Below are 19508 nucleotides of genomic sequence, written 5' to 3' on the forward strand. Positions count from 1 at the left end.
CCTTGAATCTCGAGACCGCCTGCTGCCAATTACCTCCCAAAGACCCATTAGATCACACAGATTAGGCCTCCTCCGGGTTCCGTCTACCGGCCAATGTCATCTGGCTATTACCCAGGGGAGGGCCTTCTCTGTGGCGGCTCTGGCCCTTTGGAACGAGCTCCCCGCAGAGATTCGGACTCTCACCTCTCTCCAGGCCTTCTGAAAAGCCATTAAAACCTGGCTGTGTCGGCAGGCCTGGGGTCGATGAGTTCCCTTCCCCTCTCGAATCGTGTGGCTGTTGGTTGTTTTAAATTCCCTTGTACCTTTTTGTTGTAGTTCTTTGTGTTTCGCTTCCCCTCCCTTGGGTTTTTGCACCGCCCTGAGTCCCTCAGGGAATAGGGTGGCATATAAATAAAATCAACCTTGAACCTAGAAATAAGGAGAAATTTCCTGGCAGTGAGAACTATCAACCAATGGAACAGAAGTTGCCTTCGGAAATTGTGGGAGTTTTATCCCTGGAAACTTTCAAGAAGAGACTGGACTTCCATTTGTCAGAAATTTGTCAGAAATGGTGCAGGGTCTCCAGCTTGAGAATAGACTAAACTAGAATAGACTAGAATAGAATAGAAAAGAATAAAACAGAACAGAATACTGTAACTTTATTGTCACTTTAAATGTACAGAAATCAGCATACTAAGCAACTAAGATATTTAAAGGCCTGGAGACTAAAACATATGAAGAACAGTTGCAGAATTGGGTATGGCTAGTCTTGAGGACTAGAGATGACATGATATCAACGTTCCAGCATTTTAGGAGCTGCCACAAAGAAGAGGCGGTCAACCTATTCTCCAAAGCACCAGAAGGCCAGACAAGAAACACTGGATGGAAACTAATCAAGGAGAGAAACAACCTAGAAAAAACCTGGAGGAATCTCTTAACAGTGAGAACAACTAACCAGTGGAACTGCTTGCCTTCAGAAGTTGTGGGTGCTCAATCGCCGAAGGTTTTAAGAAGAGACTGGACAGCCACTTGTCTGAAATGGTGTAGGGTCTCCTGCTTGGGCAAGGGGTTAGACTAGAAGACCTCCAAGGTCCCTTCCAGCTCTACGAAAAGAAGGACCAGGGATGACATGATGGCAGTCTTCCAATATCTCAGAGGCTGCCACAAAGAAGAGAGAGTCAAGCTAATTCTCCAAAGCACCTGAGGACAGAATAAGAAGCAATGGGTGGAAACCAATCAAGGAGAGAAGCAACTTAGAAATAAGGAGACATTTCTTAGAACAATTAATCAGGGGAACAACTTGCCTCCAGTAAGCTGTAAATGCTCCAACGCTGGAAGCTTTTAAGAAGAGACTGGACTGGCAGCAAGACTGTTGGTGGCGCAATACTGGAAGAAGGAAGACTTGCCTACAATTCAAGAATGGACATTGAAAGTCATAAACTTAGCTGAGATGGCTAAAATATCGGCATATCTTAAAGATCACTCAAATGAGAGATATAAACGGGACTGGAAAAAATGGATTGACTATATATGAAATAAATACGGGACCAAGAAATTCCAGTTAGCCTATGCTTAAGATCAGAAATGATTTAAATTGTTTAAAGTTAGTTCAGCAAGAAGAAGCTAAGGTCAATGTAGAATGTCATTAATTTCTTTATTTCTTTTTTCTCAATAGATTTTAGACTGTGTTAGTTAAAAATCCATATCGTGTACGGGTTCTGGGAAGTCGTGGGGGGGGAAGGAGGAGGGGGTTTAGCAATAGCAGTTAGACTTATATACCGCTTCCTAGGGCTTTCAGCCCTCTCTAAGCGGTTTACAGAGTCGGCATATTGCCCCCAACAACAGTCTGGGTCCTTATTTTACCCACCTCGGAAGGATGGAAGGCTGAGTCAACCCTGAGCCGGTGAGATTTGAACAGCCGAACTGCAGAACTGCAGTCAGCTGAAGTAGCCTGCAGTGCTGCATTTAACCACTGCGCCACCAGAGCTCTGGGTTGGTGGGGTGGAGGGAGGGAGGGGCATACAAAAAATTTGTACTTCGATGTTTTAATGATTGACGAATGATGAAATATTTGTGTTTTAAAAGAAATAAAACCTTTGAATATTAAAGAAGAGACTGGACAACCCGTTGTCTGAAATGGTATAGAGTCTCCTGCTTCAGCAGTGGTCAGACTTGAAGACCTCCGAGGCCCCTTCTACTTCTATTCTCTATTTTATTCTAATCTGACAAAAGGATCCCCTCTCCCCCCTCAACCAGATAGAAAAAAACATCCGAATCTAGATTATGGATTATGAGTTTAGATTATGTTGGCAGCCAGCAGGAAACCAGCCACCAATTAGAGCACAGCGGTGACTGGCAGATGGTTTTGACAAATGGTTGGAGACATGGCCGTTTTGGCCATTTCTCAAAACCCATCACGACGTTTGTTTCCTCGCTTCGGCTGCACGGAACCGGTCAGGCTTGGCCTGGCGTTGAGGAATGAGTTTTGACAAGCGCTCGCCCTCTGAGTAGGCAGACTCAATCAGCATCAAAAGGGTCTGGAGTCCCGATTTGATTTCTTACGGCCCCCGGAGGGCCCCTGACCCGTCGCTTCTCCCACCGTGACCCCGTGGCAAGGTTAATTCGAGACCGCCACGGCCATCGCCACGTTATCGATTCCGAGGGCTTTAAGCATAATTGCCTCTTAGTGAGATTGGAAATGCTTCCTTGACAAGCTTTTCGACCGATCCGTGGTGGAAATAAATGCAGTGAGAAAGGAAAATAAACTGCGCGTTGAGTTTCCACGAGGAAATAGAGTGAGGATGCAATGGCTCTTCTCAACGAGCTGCAAACTTTAATTTTAAAAAATAAAAGGCGCGGGGGGGGGGGGGGAAGGTTTGGAAAACCACAATTGAGCGTAACATTTCTGTGCTAAGCCAGGCATTTATTAAGTGAGTTTTGCTACATTTTACGACCTTTCCTGCCACTGTGGGTAAGTTAATCAATGCAGTTGCTAAGTTAGTAACACGTTTATTGAAGTGAATCTGGCTTCCCTGTTGACTTTGCTTGTCAGAAAGTCGCAAAAGTGGAATCGTGTGAATCCAGGATGCCGCAACCATCATAAATGTGAGAGTCAATTCTCAAGCATGGAGAGGGAGAGAGAGGAAGGGAAAGAGGGAGTGAAAGAAGGGGAAGAGGGAGGGAGGGAGGAAGAGGGAGAAAGAGAGAGGGAGGGAGCAGGAGGGAGGGAAAGAAGGAATGAGAGAAGGAGGTAGGTAGGAAGGGTGGAATAGGGGGGGAAAGAGGGAGGGACAGAAGGAAGGAGAAGTATGGAGGGAGGGAGGTATGGGGGGAGAGGGAAGGGGTGGGAGGGTGAGGGAGAGAGTGGTGGGAGGAAAGGAAGGAGAGAGAGAGAAGGAGATGGAGAAAGAGAGAGGGAGGAAAAGGAGGAGGAGGATATGTAAGTAGGTAAGAAGGGATTGATAGGGAGAGAGAGGGATGGAAGGAGGGGAGAGAGGGAGAGAGAGGGAGAAAAAGAGAGGGAGGGAGGGAAAGAAGGAGGTAGATAAGGAGGTAGATAGGAAGGGAAGAATAGGGAAGGAGGGACAGAGAGGGAGAGTGGAGGGAGGGAGAGAGAGAGAGAAGGAGGTAGGTAGGAAGGGAGAGATAGGGGGAGAGAAGGAGGAAGGGAAGGAGAGAGAGGGAGGGTGAGGGAGAGAGTGGAGAGAGGGAAGGAAGGAGAGAGGGAGAGAAGGAGATGGAGAAAGAGAGAGGGAGGAAAAAGAGGAGGAGGATACGTAAGTAGGTAAGAAGGGATTGCTGGGGAGAGAGAGGGAGGGAAGGAGAGGGAGAGAGGGAGGGAGAGGGAGAAAAAGAGAGGGAGGGAGGGAAAGAAGGAGGGAGAGAAGGAGGTAGATAGGGAAGAATATGGAGGGAGGGACAGAGAGGGAGAGTGGAGGGAAGGAAGGAGAGAGAGAGAAAGAGGTAGATAGGGAGGGAGAGATAGGGAGGGAAAGAGGGAGGAAGGGAAAGAGAGAGAGAGGGAGGGTGAGGGAGAAAGAGAGAGGGAGGGAGCAGGAGAGAAGGAAAGAAGGAATGAAAGGAGGAGGTAGGAAGGAAGGGAGGGGGGAAGGGAAGGGGAGAGAGAGGGAGGGAGGGAGGGAGAGAGAAGCTTTACCATCTCAAAGCATGTCCAATCAAAATGTTAATCCCAGAGTCTGAAACCCATGAAGATACGTCTATTTGAAGAGAAATCTACGGGAAAGCAGAGCCATCTCCGTATCAGTGAATTCCAGAGGAATGGCCGTGTGGCCAAAAGCAATCAACGAACAAATTCACTACTACTGGTTGCTACAGGAAAGGATTCATCTTACTTAGGCCACAGTCTTTAATCTCGCTAACTCTGCAAATTTGTCATCGGTGGCGACGGTTTCGAAATATGATGGACTCCGAATGTTGCACTTTAGAAACCCGGGGTCCTCCCCACTTCTTTTTCTCACAACTTTCGCAACACAATTTTCCTCTCGTTCGTTGCATCTCTCCATCCTAAATTCAATTCAACGACGGATCTTTTTATCATACGAGCAGGTAGCTCTCGACTTACGACCACAATGACGCCCAAAATTTCAGTTGCTAAGCAAGAACGTTGTTAAAGTGAGTTTTGCCACCTTTCTTGCTGCAGATGTTTAAGTGAATCACCCACAATAACACAGTTGTTAAACTTTAATAAACTTAAACTTTAATAAAATTTGTATGCCGCCCACTCCCTAGGGACTCTGCAAATCTTAGGCAAATCTGGTTCCCCCATTGACTTTGCTTGTCAGAAGGTCACGAAAGGGGAATCCCGTGACTCCAGGACGCCACAACTGTCATAAATGTGAGTCAGTTCTCAAGCAGGGAGAGGGAGAGAGAGGGGCAATGCCTCTGGGGCACTGCAACTGTCATAAGTACATGCCAGTTGCCAAGCGTTTGAATTTTGAGCATGCGACCCTAAGGATGCTGAGTGAAAAACTTTCCTAAGTCACTTTTGTTCAACACCATTGCGACTTTGAAAGGTCACTGAAGGAATCGTCGTAAGTCCAGGACCACTTACACATAGTTTTCCTTAGTGGAATGCGTCTCTGAAAATGTATTTTACTACACTGAATAACCTGGGCCAGCTTGGGATTCACCTAGCCGTGTCAAACTGACAAAACCAGTGTCTTTGTACTTTTCGAACATGTATGTTATGTCACACTTGTGCAAATCGGGGGTAAGGTAAGCCGCATGGCAAGATGATGCTGTTTTCATTAGACTGACTGGTGTGGTGCCGAGGTGGCGCAGTGGTTAAATGCAGCACTGCAGGCTACTTCAGCTGACTGCAGTTCTGCAGTTCGGCTGTTCAAATCTCACCGGCTCAAGGTTGACTCAGCCTTCCATCCTTCCGAGGGGGGTAAAATGAGGACCCGGATTGTTGTTGGGGGCAATATGCTGACTCTGTAAACCGCTTAGAGAGGGCTGAAAGCCCTATGAAGCGGTATATAAGTCTAACTGCTATTGCTATTGCTATTGGTCTCTTCTCCTGCGGATACCAGTGGCTCTCTCATACTGGGAATGCTCATGTGGTGCTACACAATGGTGGGTTGAACATTTCATTATCACTGGTTTGCTGGGCGGGCGGGCGCCTTCCGTGCATGTGCCCGGCTTTCTGCGCATGCACTTTGCTCACACATGCGCCTTCCGCGCATATGCCTGGCCTGAAAAAACATGCCTAAATAGGACGGCATAGAGCCAAGGCAGGGTGGGATGGGGGTGGGGGAGTGATCACCCATGATGTCCGCTACCGGTTCTGCCAAACCAGTCTGAACCGGCTGAATACCACCTCTGGTGCTATAGCTTGAGAAAATAAGTTTATATAGAGCCGAGGTGGCGCAGTGGTTAAATGTAGCACTGCAGGCTACTTCAGCTGACTGCTAGCTGCAGTTCGGCGGTTCAAATCTCACCGGCTCAAGGTTGACTCATCCTTCCATCCTTCCGAGGTGGGTGAAATGAGGACCCAGACTGGGGGGGGGGCAATATGCTGACTCTGTAAACCGTTTAGAGAGGGCTGAAAGCCCTATGAAGTGGTGTATAAGTCTAACTGCTATTGCTATTGCTATAATCGTTTCCAAATATTATCAATTAGATATAATTTACAAAGAGGTGGGAGAGACCAAACCACAGGTTCTTTCTCTTAAGGGTAAATCTAGTACGAACAGCTCTGCTGTTAAAAATCAGTTGCAATTCGCTGAAGTACAGGAATATAAAATAATTTTTCTGTGAACGCGATACAAATTCCTCCATCCACTCTTGTGTACATGTTTACATAATGGGCATTGGTTCTAAAAAGTCTGAACTAGTCAAGAAATTATCCCTAACCGTAGATATATCTAATTTATAATATCTTTGCTCAGTGGTGGGATTCAAATAATGTAACAACTGGTTCTCTGCCCTAATGACCTGCTGGGTAGGTGTGGCTCAGTGGTCATGTGACTGTGTGGGTGTGGCGAACTCAACATCACTCAGTCGATGGGCGCTTCGCCTTAGCTGTTACAATGTAGTAAGGGTTAACCGGAGAGGCAGTTTCTGTAAGCAGGGCAATGAAGATTAAGCTAGAAACAACACCAGAATGTTTCCTTCCTGCCTTCCTTGCAGGATTAGCCCTGTAAAGTGGGGAAAAACACAAAAGGAGATTTCTTCCAATAATTGGTTCTCCAAACTGCTTAAAAAGTTACCAACCGGTTCTCCCAAATAGGTGCGAACCATCTGAATCCCACCACTGTCTTTGGTCAACAGTATATTCGTTCTCCTGGACAGAAGACAAGCAGAGTTCATCCACGAATGCCAACTAGCAGTCAGAAAAACATGAGGAAAACTCTTTAATTTCACAACATATGGACAGACTTAACCATCATTTCAAAATTGGGAAAAACTGTGACCATCGTAAACCTAGCCAAGTCCAAAAACATTAGAGAATTTCTGAAAGCTTAGCAGTTAGACAAATCAGCCATCGACCGACACATGGAGATAAACAACGTTTACACACCATTCAAAAGATCCAATTTTTAAAAAAGCTAAAAAAAGGAAATAAAAAACAACAACAACAGGACACCTCCTCGCCGGCAATCAGGAGTCAGATAAACAGGGATTAATACTAAGATTAACACTAGACAATCAAGCAGGAACTATCAACTCAAACAATCAAGCAGTGAACAAGAATTTAATCAAGAAATGTTTCAGGAGTAAACAACAGCCTCACCGACACTGATAAAGCAAGCTATTGTAAACAGAGGTGGGTTCCCCATAATTTTACCATTGGTTCACTGCACACCGAAACTATGAGCTTGGTTTGCTCATGCACCTTCGCAGATGTGCACAGTCTTCCCCGCATGTACTTTGCTCACTCACACAGCTTGCAAGCATGCACATGGCTTAGAAAACGTGACTAAATAGTACGGCATAGCGCCGGGTTGTGACTACCGGTTCGCCCGAACCAGTCCAAACTGGCTGAATACCACCACTGATTGTATGTACACCTCACTTCCTGTCAGCGTTCCAAGTATCATGTAGAATTAAATCAGAATCCAAGGCAAAATGATCCTTAAAGTTCCAATTTAATAAATCAGACCTCTTACCACATCTGTGTAATCCCAATTCTGGAAATTACATCAGAATCCCACCCAGTTAAAAGTTCATGATCTTGTCCCCACACCAACAATCCATCACATGGTCCAATCTTCTTCTTCCACCATGGTGTCTCCACCCAGCTGCTTCCGGTCAGGTGGAAAAGTGCGGAGACAAAAGATGACCTTGGTTTTCTAGAAAAGAATGACAACAACACATTCCACAATCCTACTCCTTTCTATTCCCCCCTCCCATCAACTATACTAATGAAACAGCATAATGAAATAAGAGAAAGTGTGGCAGGCCAAAATTTTAAAAGGAATATAATTGCAGGCCTGACACTTCCTCTTACTGGTAGCAGTGAAGATGTTCCCTAGTTGAGCAACGAAACTCCTGCAAGAAAACAATCAAGCTCAGGGAACCCCAAGAATTGCACAATTATTCTTTCTTTTGAAAACTACATTCCATTTTCCGGGCAGAGTTACGCCGTATTTGCATTGCGTTGCCCACCTCTAACCTTTTGTTCTCTTTTAATAACTGCCCCGTATTCCTTCCAAACAATTCTCAAAGGCACATCAGACATGAGTAGGAAGACATGAATGCTTGTGGCATGGCTCGTCCTTCAGCGCTGGGACTTGGGATGGCAGGAATTGTCTCCATCTGTTAAATCTACATTGCACCCCAACGTGGCAAAATTAAGACGTTAAAAAGGAAGAGAGAGAGAGAAAAAGAAACAGATGCATTGTAAGTTTCATTTTTTTTAATCTCCTGCATAATTGGATGACACTTCTGGAATTAATGCTTATGAAGAAAATAAAAATGTAATGTTGACCTTGGTTTGATTGATTAGAAAGATTAGTTGCATTAGGAATGGCTAGTAATATATCTTTTATATAAAAAAGCCAAATATCATTCACTCATCATGAATTCTTTGCAAAACCTACAAACTTGAAATTTGGCAAGCATGTTCCTCTTGGCGTCTAGGTGCTCGCTAAGAAAGGATTTTTCAAAATGACTATCAGATCATTAGTGTTTCTTATACAGCATTATATTACATGTGCTGATTCTAAGGAGTCAGACGTTCTACTCCCCTTCCCCCTTTCATTACCCAACTATGTAGCAATAGCAATAGCAATAGCAGTTAGACTTATATACCGCTTCATAGGGCTTTCAGCCCTCTCTAAGCGGTTTACAGAGTCAGCATATCGCCCCCACAGTCTGGGTCCTCATTTCACCCACCTCGGAAGGATGGAAGGCTGAGTCAACCTTGAGCCGGTGAGATTTGAACCGCCGAACTGCAGATAGCAGTCAGCTGAAGTGCCCTGCAGAACTGCACTCTAACCACTGCGCCACCTCGGCTCTTTGTAACATCATCAGTGCTAGAATCAGAGGTGGTATTCAGCAGGTTCTGACCAGTCCTGGAGAACCAGTGGTGGAAATTTTGAGTGGTTCGGAGAACTGGCAAATACCACCTCGGACTGGCTCTGCCCCCAACTGTGCCTCCCAAGTAACAGCTGATTGGGAGGGAATGGGGATTTTGCACTATGCTTCCCCTACCATGCCCACCAAGCCATGCACACGATGCCATGCCATGCCCACCAAGCCACGCCTACAGAACCAGTATTAAAAAAAATTGAATCCCATGACTGGCTAGAATGGAATGGGATTTGTGGAGAGGAGGAGGAGGAGGAGGAAGAGGAGCAGGAGGAGGAGGATGACGACAATGACTCCAGTCCTTGGTGCTCTCTGAGCTTGGTTGTTTTCTTGCAGACATTTCATTACCCAACTAGGTAACATCATCAGTGCTATGGGAATGGGCGGCCATTTCTGTTATGGGGACACTTCTGCAATCCTCCTTAAAAATCCCTCTGAGTGCTTCCAAGCCAATCCACAACATTTTTTAAGGCCAGGGCTTATACCCGAAAATATACTGAGTAGAGTCAGGTGGGGGAAAAAAAAAAGAGAAATATGGTTTTATTTCATTTAGATCCAGTTGAAATTAGATGAAGCTTAATTTTAATTCCTACGGATTCTTTGCCAGTCGTGGCGTTAACAGTTTTCCATCTTCGAGCGCATTAAAAATGATAATTTGGTAGCAACTTCTGAAAAGTCCTTTAATTACCGTCCTTACGAAATGTCCTTGCTTATGAAGGAGGTGACAAGTTAATAGTTATCCTTTGAATTACAGCCCTTGCATAAAATAAGGGTATATATGAATTAGGTTATTTTTCTCAGGCAGAAGAGAGTATTAAACACCTGTCAAAGGAGATTTATGCTGCCAAAAATAGAACGCTTCCAAGGTCCATTAGGCCACTTAAAGTGGGGAACTGATTTGATAAGTAAGAAAACTGGCTAATAAGCAGATCATTAAGTCTCTTTTTTTCTCATTTAAAGGAATCCTCGTGCATGATAATAAGAGTCTATTAACCAACTGAGTGTTGTGGCCCACCAGGGGCAAGAAGAGTTGGCAGCAGATTCGGACAGTGAGGAGGTTGGGGAGGAAGATGGGCCAGTCCTGGAGTCTGAGGAAGGCTCGGACGAGGGCTCTGTGTCGGAGGCAAAGAGGGGGATAGGGCCGTATGACAGTTATCAGCTGCCTTCAGAGTTGGACATCAGTGAGGCAGAAGAACAGCTGGAGCCTGTTCCCAGTGTGTGCATGCATAGAATTGCCAGATGAAGGGAACAGCTAAAGAACAGGGGTCGACTTGGGAATAAGGCAACAAGTGGACAATGAATGGCCCCTCCCAGAAGAAATACAAGAGGAGCAAAAGGGGAGTGGAGTTTGCAGGACACAATTAGTTCGCTTAATTGGTTCGTGACTCTCCGAGACTCCTTGCCAAGTTTTGCAGATATCGGCCTGGCAGCTCTCCAAGCCAGATAATGTCTGTGACTGTAAATCCTCCCTCGAAAGACTTTGCTGGATGTGAATGAGAAAAATTCACAATAAATGAATAAAAGGGGTTTTTGTCGGGAGTTGCTTCATGGCAGTGACATGCGGTGAGCTTCATGGCTGGTGAGGCAAGCGCGAAAGCCCCGCTGAAACCCCGGTGCCGCGTCCCCTATAGAGAGGGACCGGGACCGCTCTATGGAGGATGTGGCACCGGGACTTTAAAGTCCTGCTGCCGGTGCCTGCCGCCACTTTAAAGCCCTGCCACCACAGCAGGGCCCTAGCGGCAGGGCTTTAAAGTCCCGGCGCTGTCCGCCTGAGACGCCTGGCCTGTTGGACACAGCGGCGAGAACGTCCCTGCCGCTGCTGCGCTCCGCCGCCTCGGCCCCCCCAAAGAAACACACACACACACACACAAACACGAATTCCTCACAAAAATTACAAATTAAATTATCATTTTGAATTCCCCCCCCCCTTCCTCCGTCCGATCCACATACCTTTTCCAGCTGTGGATTTCAACTCTCCTCTTGTCCGCCCACCATGATGAAAATGTAAGAAATTAAATAAAAAAGCAACTTACTTAGGCAAGGCTGCCAAGGCATGATTTGCTGCTCCCAGATCAGGAGGCGGGAGAATCACGTGCCTCCTTTGCATAAGGAATTTTTTGCCTTTTAACCCTTGCTAAACTCTGAGCATGGGTTAAAAGGCGAAAAATTCCTTATGCAAAGGAGGCTCATAGTTCTCTTGCCTCCCCCTACAGTTAGCACTAAGCAGACTCAGAGTCACTGTGACTCTGGAGTCTGGCAGCAGCTACCTTAGCCTTTTTAATTATTTTAATTATTCTTTTCTTTTCCTCATGACACTGGTGAGGCCCCGCCTCCCCTGCCTCCCCTGACTGCACGTCCCTGCTTCATGGTTATATATATATAACTATATATAACTATATATAACTAATAACTATATAACTATATAACTATATAACTATATAACTATATAACTATATAACTATATAACTATATAACTATATAACTATATAACTATATAACTATATAACTATATAACTATATAACTATATAACTATATAACTATATAACTATATAACTATATAACTATATAACTATATAACTATATAACTATATAACTATATAACTATATAACTATATAACTATATAACTATATAACTATATAACTATATAACTATATAACTAACTATATAACTATATCTATCTATATCTGTATCTGTATCTGTATCTGTATCTGTATCTGTATATCTCTCTATCTCTATCTCTATCTCTATCTCTATCTCTATCTCTATCTCTATCTCTATCTATCTATCTATCTATCTATCTATCTATCTATCTATCTATCTATCTATCTATATATATATATCTATATATCTATATATCTATATATATCTATATATCTATATATCTATATCTATCTATCTATCTATCTATCTATCTATCTATCTATCTATCTATCTATATCTATATCTATATCTATATCTATATCTATATCTATATCTATCTATCTATCTATCATCTATCTATCTATCTATCTATCTATCTATCTATCTATCTATCTATCTATCTATCTATCTATATATATATATATATATATATATATATATGAATGACTACAGACCTATGCACACAAAGTTGTTCACTGTTCAGATGCTGTTCTGACCGAGGCTTCACCAAATCTGGAAGCAGACTCTTTGTCCTGACAAAATCACTTTTTATTAAGCTAATGTGAATTCCTCTCATTCACATCCAGCAAAATCCCGGCAAACAGCCTTTCAAGGGTGAATTTACAACCACAGACCTTATCAGGCTTGGAGAGCTGTCAGGCCGATATCTTCCAAACACAACAATGTAGAAGAAAATACTTGGCAAGGACTCTCTAAGAGTCAGGAACAAATCTTCACACTAATTAAGCAAACCAATTGTCTCCTGCAAACTCCACTTCCCTTTCGCTCCTTTTTATTCCCTATGGGAGGGGCCATTCACCATCCACCTGAGGCTTTACTCCCGAGTCGGGCCTTGTTCCTTAACTGTTCCCTTTTCCTAGCAGCTCTGCACATGCGCACATTGGGAAAAGGCTCCAGCTGTTCTTCTGCCCCACTGATATCTGACTCCGAAGGCAGCTGATAACTGTCGGATGGCCCTGGCCACATCTCTGCCTCCGATGCAGAGCCCTCATCAGAGCCTTCCCCAGACTCCAGGACTGGCCCATGTTCCTCCCCAACCTCCTCACTGTCAGAGTCTGCTACCAGATCCGCAGGCAGGCCACCACAAGCTCTAAGATAGTTTTGGTCAGGTCAGCTTCAGAGCTGACAATTTATTTACTGGATTAAGTTTATTCTGTGTATAATTGTAAAGTTCTGCCTTTCTGTGTGATCAGACAGTGATGCTGTTGGCTTACACGTATCAGCTGATGGATCTATGCCATAGATCCCAGGATGGAGATCTTTGCAAATATCAGCATTTGTTTTAATGAGATAAACAGATTTGCACATCAAGTTTTTTGCCTTGTAGCTAACAAGGAGAAGGCTGTAAATCATCTCTCTGTTGGATCGCAAAGGATGTAATTACAACATTAATTTTTAGCGTTTCTCGGTGTCTGCAATGTTATTTATGGAGATTTAGAGCACTTGATGTGGAGTATGTATATAAATAACTACATAAATTCCTTACAGAAAGACGGAAACGTTTCTTAAAATAATCTCATACTGGCTCTTCCTGTTGAGACTTGACACGAATGGTAAATGAACACATTGTTGTGGCCTGCCAGTGGCCAGCGGATCTGGCAGCAGATTCGGACAGTGAGGAGGTTGAGGAGGAAGATGGGCCAGTCCTGGAGTCTGGGGAAGACTCTGATGAGGGCTCTGTATCAGAGGGAGGGGGGGCAGGGCCATCTGACAGTTATCAGCTGCCTTCAGAGTCAGACATCAGTGAGGCAGAGGAACAGATGGAGCCTGTTCCCAGTGTGTGCATGCGCAGAGCTACCAGGAGAAGGGAACAGCTAAGGAACAAGGATCGACTCGGGGGTAAAGCCACCGGTGGATGGTGAATGGCCCCTCCCAGAGGGAATAAAGAGGAGCAAAAGAGGAATGGAGTTTGCAGGAGACAGTTAGTTCAATTCATTGGGGTGAAGATCTGTTCCTGACTTCTTGCCAAGAAATTGCTGCTACAGTGTAGAGTTTGGAAGATATCAGCCTGGCAGCTCTCCAAGCTTGATAAAGGTCTCTACTTGTGAAATCTCTTGAAAGACTGTTGGCCGGGACTTTGCTGGAGAGGAATTCCCTTTAAACTAAATAAAAGGAGTTTTATCGGGACAAAGAGTTGGCTTCGTGCTTTTGGGAAGCCTAGGTCAGAACACACATGGAAACATATTCATGGATGTTAAGCGTATGTTCTAAATACACAGACTTGGAGGAAATGCTATCTTCCCAGGATGTCCTTTTATGACACAAAGTGCCAAAACCAGGATGATTTTCATTGTCCTGCCCCATAATTCTGGAAGTCCTCGATTTATTACTACAATTGAGTCAAAAATTGCCATTGCTAAAGCAAGACCATTGTTAAGTGAGTTTTGCCCCATTATATTACTTTTCTTGCCATGGTTGCTAAGTTAATCACTGCAGGTGTTAAGTTAGTCACACGATTGTTAAGTGAAGGTAGCTTCCTCCTCCGTTGAGTAATGAATGCCAAGACAAGCTTAACTGGAATTCTACAGCACTTTATTAGCAGGAAACCTAAATCTCGGTGGCTGAAAGCCCAAGCATAACAAACAGATAAGAACCTTGGCAGCAACTCAAGACTTTGACAGAGACAGATAACAGCTTCTCCAGTGTTAAGAATGAAGTTGAATCCTGCAAACCAGACTCCTCCCAGAGTCACTCCTTAAATACAATCTTGAGAGGAGCCTAATTACAACCAATGATCCAATGCTGGATCCAATGATCTTTTGTAACTGCGTAACTGTTTTGTCCGTCGATCTGCCCGGCATTGCTGGACATCCAGGACCACCTCCCTTGTCTCTTCATCACTACTCCAAGGCCTGACGTCAGGAGCACACTCCCTTCGGCTCTCACCGCTGCTCCATGCCTCAGGCGCCTCCTGGTGGCCAACCAGCCTCTCTGCGCCCTGCTCGGAGTCGGAACCCTGTCCAGGGTCCTCCACCTCTTCCAGAACCGACTCATAAGGCCCCTCGCTGTTGGAGTCTGTTTGCAGCTCCAACGGCTCCTGCTGGGCCACAACAGCTTCCCCACTGACTTTGCTTCTCCCAAGGTCACAAAAGGAGATAAGGGAAATAGGTAAAGGTAAAAGTTCCCCTTGCACATATGTGCTAGTCATTCCTGACTCTAGAGGGCAGTGCTCATTTCCGTTTCAAAGCTGAAGAGCCAGTGCTGTCCGAAGACGTCTCTGTGGTCATGTGGCTGGCATGACTAAAAAGTGAAGTCACAAGGAGCACGGTTACTTTCCCACCAAAAGCGGTTCCTATTTTTCTACCTGCATTTTTACCTGCTTTCAAACTGCTAGGTTGGCAGAAACTGGTACAAGTAACGGGAGCTCACTCCATTATATGGCACTGGGGATTTGAACCGCCGAACTGCTGACCTTTCTGATCGACAAGCTCAGCGTCTTAGCCCCTGAGCCACTGCATCTCTGTTACACACAATATAGATGTATATTTAAAAATAAATATCCAGCCCCCCGGAGATTGTGATTGTTGTATATTTTAATGTTGTTTGTTTATTATTCCCCCTCCCTTGTTTTATTGTAAGCCGCCCGGAGTCCTTAGGGAGTGGGCGGCATACAAATCAATAAAACTATAACTAACTATAACTAAAAATATAATTTTAAAAAATGGAAATCAGAGATGAAGCGATTTGCAAGCTAAGACCGATGCTTTGAAATTGAAGAGAGATACTACCGATATCAAGGCATATACAAGACGTGAATCTGAGCAGGAATAATACTGATAATAATTATTTTCCAGCTATAAGTTCTGCATAGGACGCTGTACGATATGGTTGGTGCAGGAGACATGCTGACATCAAAATTTATGCAATTATAGGTCTAAGGATAGGATTGTTATAAGCTTCGTAGCAAACCATAATTATTTAGGTGTCACAGCCTTGGTAAAAAAAAAAATCCTCTTGTTTCTCAAAGTCTTCTCCAAATTGGTGGTTTCGTTAAGGCCCAGGACCAATCCACACACTTTTAAATCGGGTTGAATATTTCTTTTGATGGCTAGCAGTAGCGTATGTTCAAAATCATCATCTATTATTAAAGATGTTCGGTTAGAATTAATTGCTGACTTCTGATTTCTGCAGTTCCAATGGTCTCAGTGGGTTTATTATTTCAGGAAACAATAACTTCTGACGGAAGAGCTTATCAACTAAATTCAGATTGATGCCCCTGGATGTACAATTCACGGGGGGTTAAGGGAGACCGTTGGGCTCCCGATTACTGGGAACGGTGAACGAGGAAATGGCTCTTAGATCAATAAAGCCCATCTTACATCAATGCGCTAAATGTCACAAGCAAATAATGAGAATTTCTCATTAGAGCATACAAATAAACACACACCTTACTATATACTAATTATGCATTCTGGCAAAAGGTAATGAGCTTAGATTGTGTTAAATTAGGTTCCACCACAAAACCGCGCTCGACTAAAGCGCGCTCGATGAAACCGCATAGCTGATGTCATCACAGGGCGACAACAGCGCGGAGACAGAAGCACGCTGTAAACGCTAAACTAAAATTAACCTCTAAACCTAAACCTAACCCCCCTAAACCTAACCCTTAACCTAACCCTAAACCTAACCCTTAACCTAACCCTAAACCTAACCCTAAACCTAACCCTTAACCTAACCCTAAACCTAATCCTAACCCTTAACCTAACCCTAACCCTAACCCTAACCCTAAACCTTAACCTAACCCTAAACCTTAACCTAACCCTAAACCTTAACCTAACCCTAACCCTTAACCTAACCCTAAACCTAACCCTTACCTTAACTTGAATTGGCTTGCTTTCAAAGCGCTATTTAAAGCGCCCTTCTTTCTCCGCGCTCGCTGTTGTCGCCCTGTTGATGACGTCAGCGACGCGGTTTAATCGGGCGCGCTTTAGTCGAGCGCGGTTTTGTCGTGCCACGGTTAAATTATACAGGCCCCAACACTGTTAAAGGTTCTTAAAATAAAAATGGATCCAACCTATTAAGTAGCCAATGTAGGCTGACGTTCTCTACTTGTCTTATCATCCTCTAGTAGTCAACCAATAGCAACCAGAGACAAACAGATGTGGAATAGTTAACTAGGGCTAGTATAGATAGCCCTACAACCCAGTGGTGGGTTCCCAATCAGTTTACTACCGGTGCACTGAAAGAGGACGTTTTGTGTGCGTGCAGAAATTTGTCACAAAACCACTACTGGTTTGGCCGAACTGGGCCGAACTGGTAGAAACCTACATATTTCTGGTTGATCTAGTCCCGTGAAGGCAAACCAGTGGTGGGATTCAGCCAGCCCGCAGCGGCAAGAGGATCCGCTCCGCTTCTATCGCCCCCCCCCTCCGCTCCAGAGAAGCCGGCTGTGAGCGAGTCTCCACGAGCCCCGCTTCCCTCGCCGGACTTTCCGGCAATAGAGGACAGCATTCTGCTCCCGCCGCTTTCTCCCAGAGCTCCGGCAGGCCTTGCGGAGTGCCAAAAGGGGAGGGGGCTTCTTGGAACACCCCCCCACCCCTCTTCGCCATTTCCTCCTGGGGCTGCTGGCTGGGAGATTGTGGCTCTCGCTCCAGCCTGCTGCGGGGGGGGGGGGGGGGGAGCCGCTTTCTTTCTTTTTGCCTCACCAGCCAGAAGCTTCACCGCACGTCACTGCCTCAACTCAACCCCAAAGGATGTTCAGTGAAATTTTCTGGAACTGGATATAATATATAACCATCATGACTCACAGCCCTTTCAGGAATTGAGCTCCAAATTGGCAATCGCTTTTCACCTCGTGGCAACTGATAGTTTTTATAGTTCCATTATGGGTTATGTTAAAAAAAATATATATATATCCTATTTTTCCTCCCCTGAATTTCTCCATCATTCAGCTTCATTGATTTATTCTGAATTTGATTCAGTTCCTGCAGGCCTGCCTGCATTCATATAATGCAGAAATGGAAGTAGACCTTGAGATGCAATGAATCACCTTACAGATTTCATAGGAAGGGAAGGAAAGGAAGGAAGGAAGGAAGGAAGGAAGGAAATGAGCAAATTGTATTCATGAGCAAATTCATGAGCAAATTCCTGCTATCATTTTTTAATCCCTTTGCTTTCCAGTATCATTTACCATATTTTTCGGAGTATAAGACGCACCCAGGTTTTGAAGAGGGAATATTTTTTTAAAAGTAGGTAGGTAGATAGAGGGATAGAGAGGGAGAGAAAGAGAGAGAAATACAGTAGGTAGGTAGGGAGAGAGAGAGAGTAATTAGTTAGGTAGGTAGATAAAGGGATAGAGAGAGAGAGCGAAATAGAGAGAGTGTGTGTAGGTAGGTAGGTAGAGAGATAGATAGAAATAGAAAGAGAGAGAGAGAGAGAAGTACAGTAGATAGATAGGGAAAGAGAGAGAGTGGGTAAGTAGATAGATAAAGGGAGTGTGTGTGTGTAGGTAGGTAGGAAGAAGGATAGAGAGAGAGAGAAATAGAGATAAAGAGAAATACAGTAGATAGGTAGGTGTTTCTGCTGGCACAGCACTTGATCAATCTAATTCAATCAATCAGTTAAAGAGCTTTCCAAAAGGAAAGAAAAAGTTTTTGCACTCTGCAAAATAGCATGAATAGCCTTGAAGGGGGGGGGGGGGCGGGCTTGCAGAGTGCTCCTGGGGGGGAATGAGCAAAAAACAGTCCATTTTTTTAAATAAAAAAAATTTGCATGCATAGCCTTATGGAGGCTTATAGAGTGCTGCTGGGGGCTGGGGGGGGGGGAACAGCCCATTTCTTTGCTCATTTGTGCCCTCCCCAGCACCCAGGAGCTCTCTACAAGCCTCCATAAGGCTATGCACGGCCATTTTGGTGAAGAGGCGGGGCTTCCAGAGGCAAAAAAATGCTGTATTTTGTGAATAAGACGCACCCAGATTTTCAGCCTCTTTTTTGAGGAAAAAAAGGTGCATCTTATACTCCGAAAAATACGGTACTTTCCACTTATTCATAGATATAGTATAGTTTCTCTGCCTCATTTTTTTTGTAGAAAAAAAGCAGGAGACCCTATACCCAATGGTGGGATTCAGCTGGTTCAGGCTGGTTCAGGTGAACCGATTGTTATATTTCTGGCTGGCCTCACCCTTTCCTGTCCCACTCCTTCCAGGAGTCCCCCTGTGCCTGTTTTTGCTCCCATGGGAGTGCAAAAGGCCAAGTGCTGCCTGTCACTCCCCCTGGCCAAGCCCACCATGCCCACGCCCACCCAGCCGGTCATTAGGGCAGAGAACCGGTTGTTAAATGATTTGAATCCGACCAATGCCTATACCATTTTAGACAAATGGTTATCCAAAACTTCAAGTATTAGAACATCCACAACTTCTGGAGACAAGTTGTCCCACTGGTTAATTGTTCCGTCCAGAAATTTCTCCTTAGTTCTAGGTTGCTTCTCTCCTTGATTAGTTTCCACCCATTGCTTCTTGTCCTACCCCCAGGTGCTCTGGAGAATAGCTGGACTCCCTCTTCTTTGTGGCAACCCCTGAGATATTGGAAGACGGCTATCATGTCACCCCTGGTCCTTCTTTTCATCAAACTAGACATACCCAGTTCTTGCAACCGTTCTTCATACAGATCCAAGGTGGCATGCTGGTTAGAGTGCAGTCCTGCAAGCTACTTCAGCTGAATGCTGGCTGCAGTTTGGCAGTTCAAATCTCACCATCTCAAGGTTGATTCAGCCTTCTGTCCTTCCGAGGTGGGTAAAATGAGGACCCAGATTGTTGGGCGCAAGAGGCTGACTTTGTAAACCACTTTGAGAGGGCCCTAAAAGTGGTATATAAGT

Source organism: Thamnophis elegans, chromosome 7 (genome assembly GCF_009769535.1).
Source record: "Thamnophis elegans isolate rThaEle1 chromosome 7, rThaEle1.pri, whole genome shotgun sequence".
NCBI classification, from domain to species: Eukaryota; Metazoa; Chordata; class Lepidosauria; order Squamata; family Colubridae; genus Thamnophis; species Thamnophis elegans.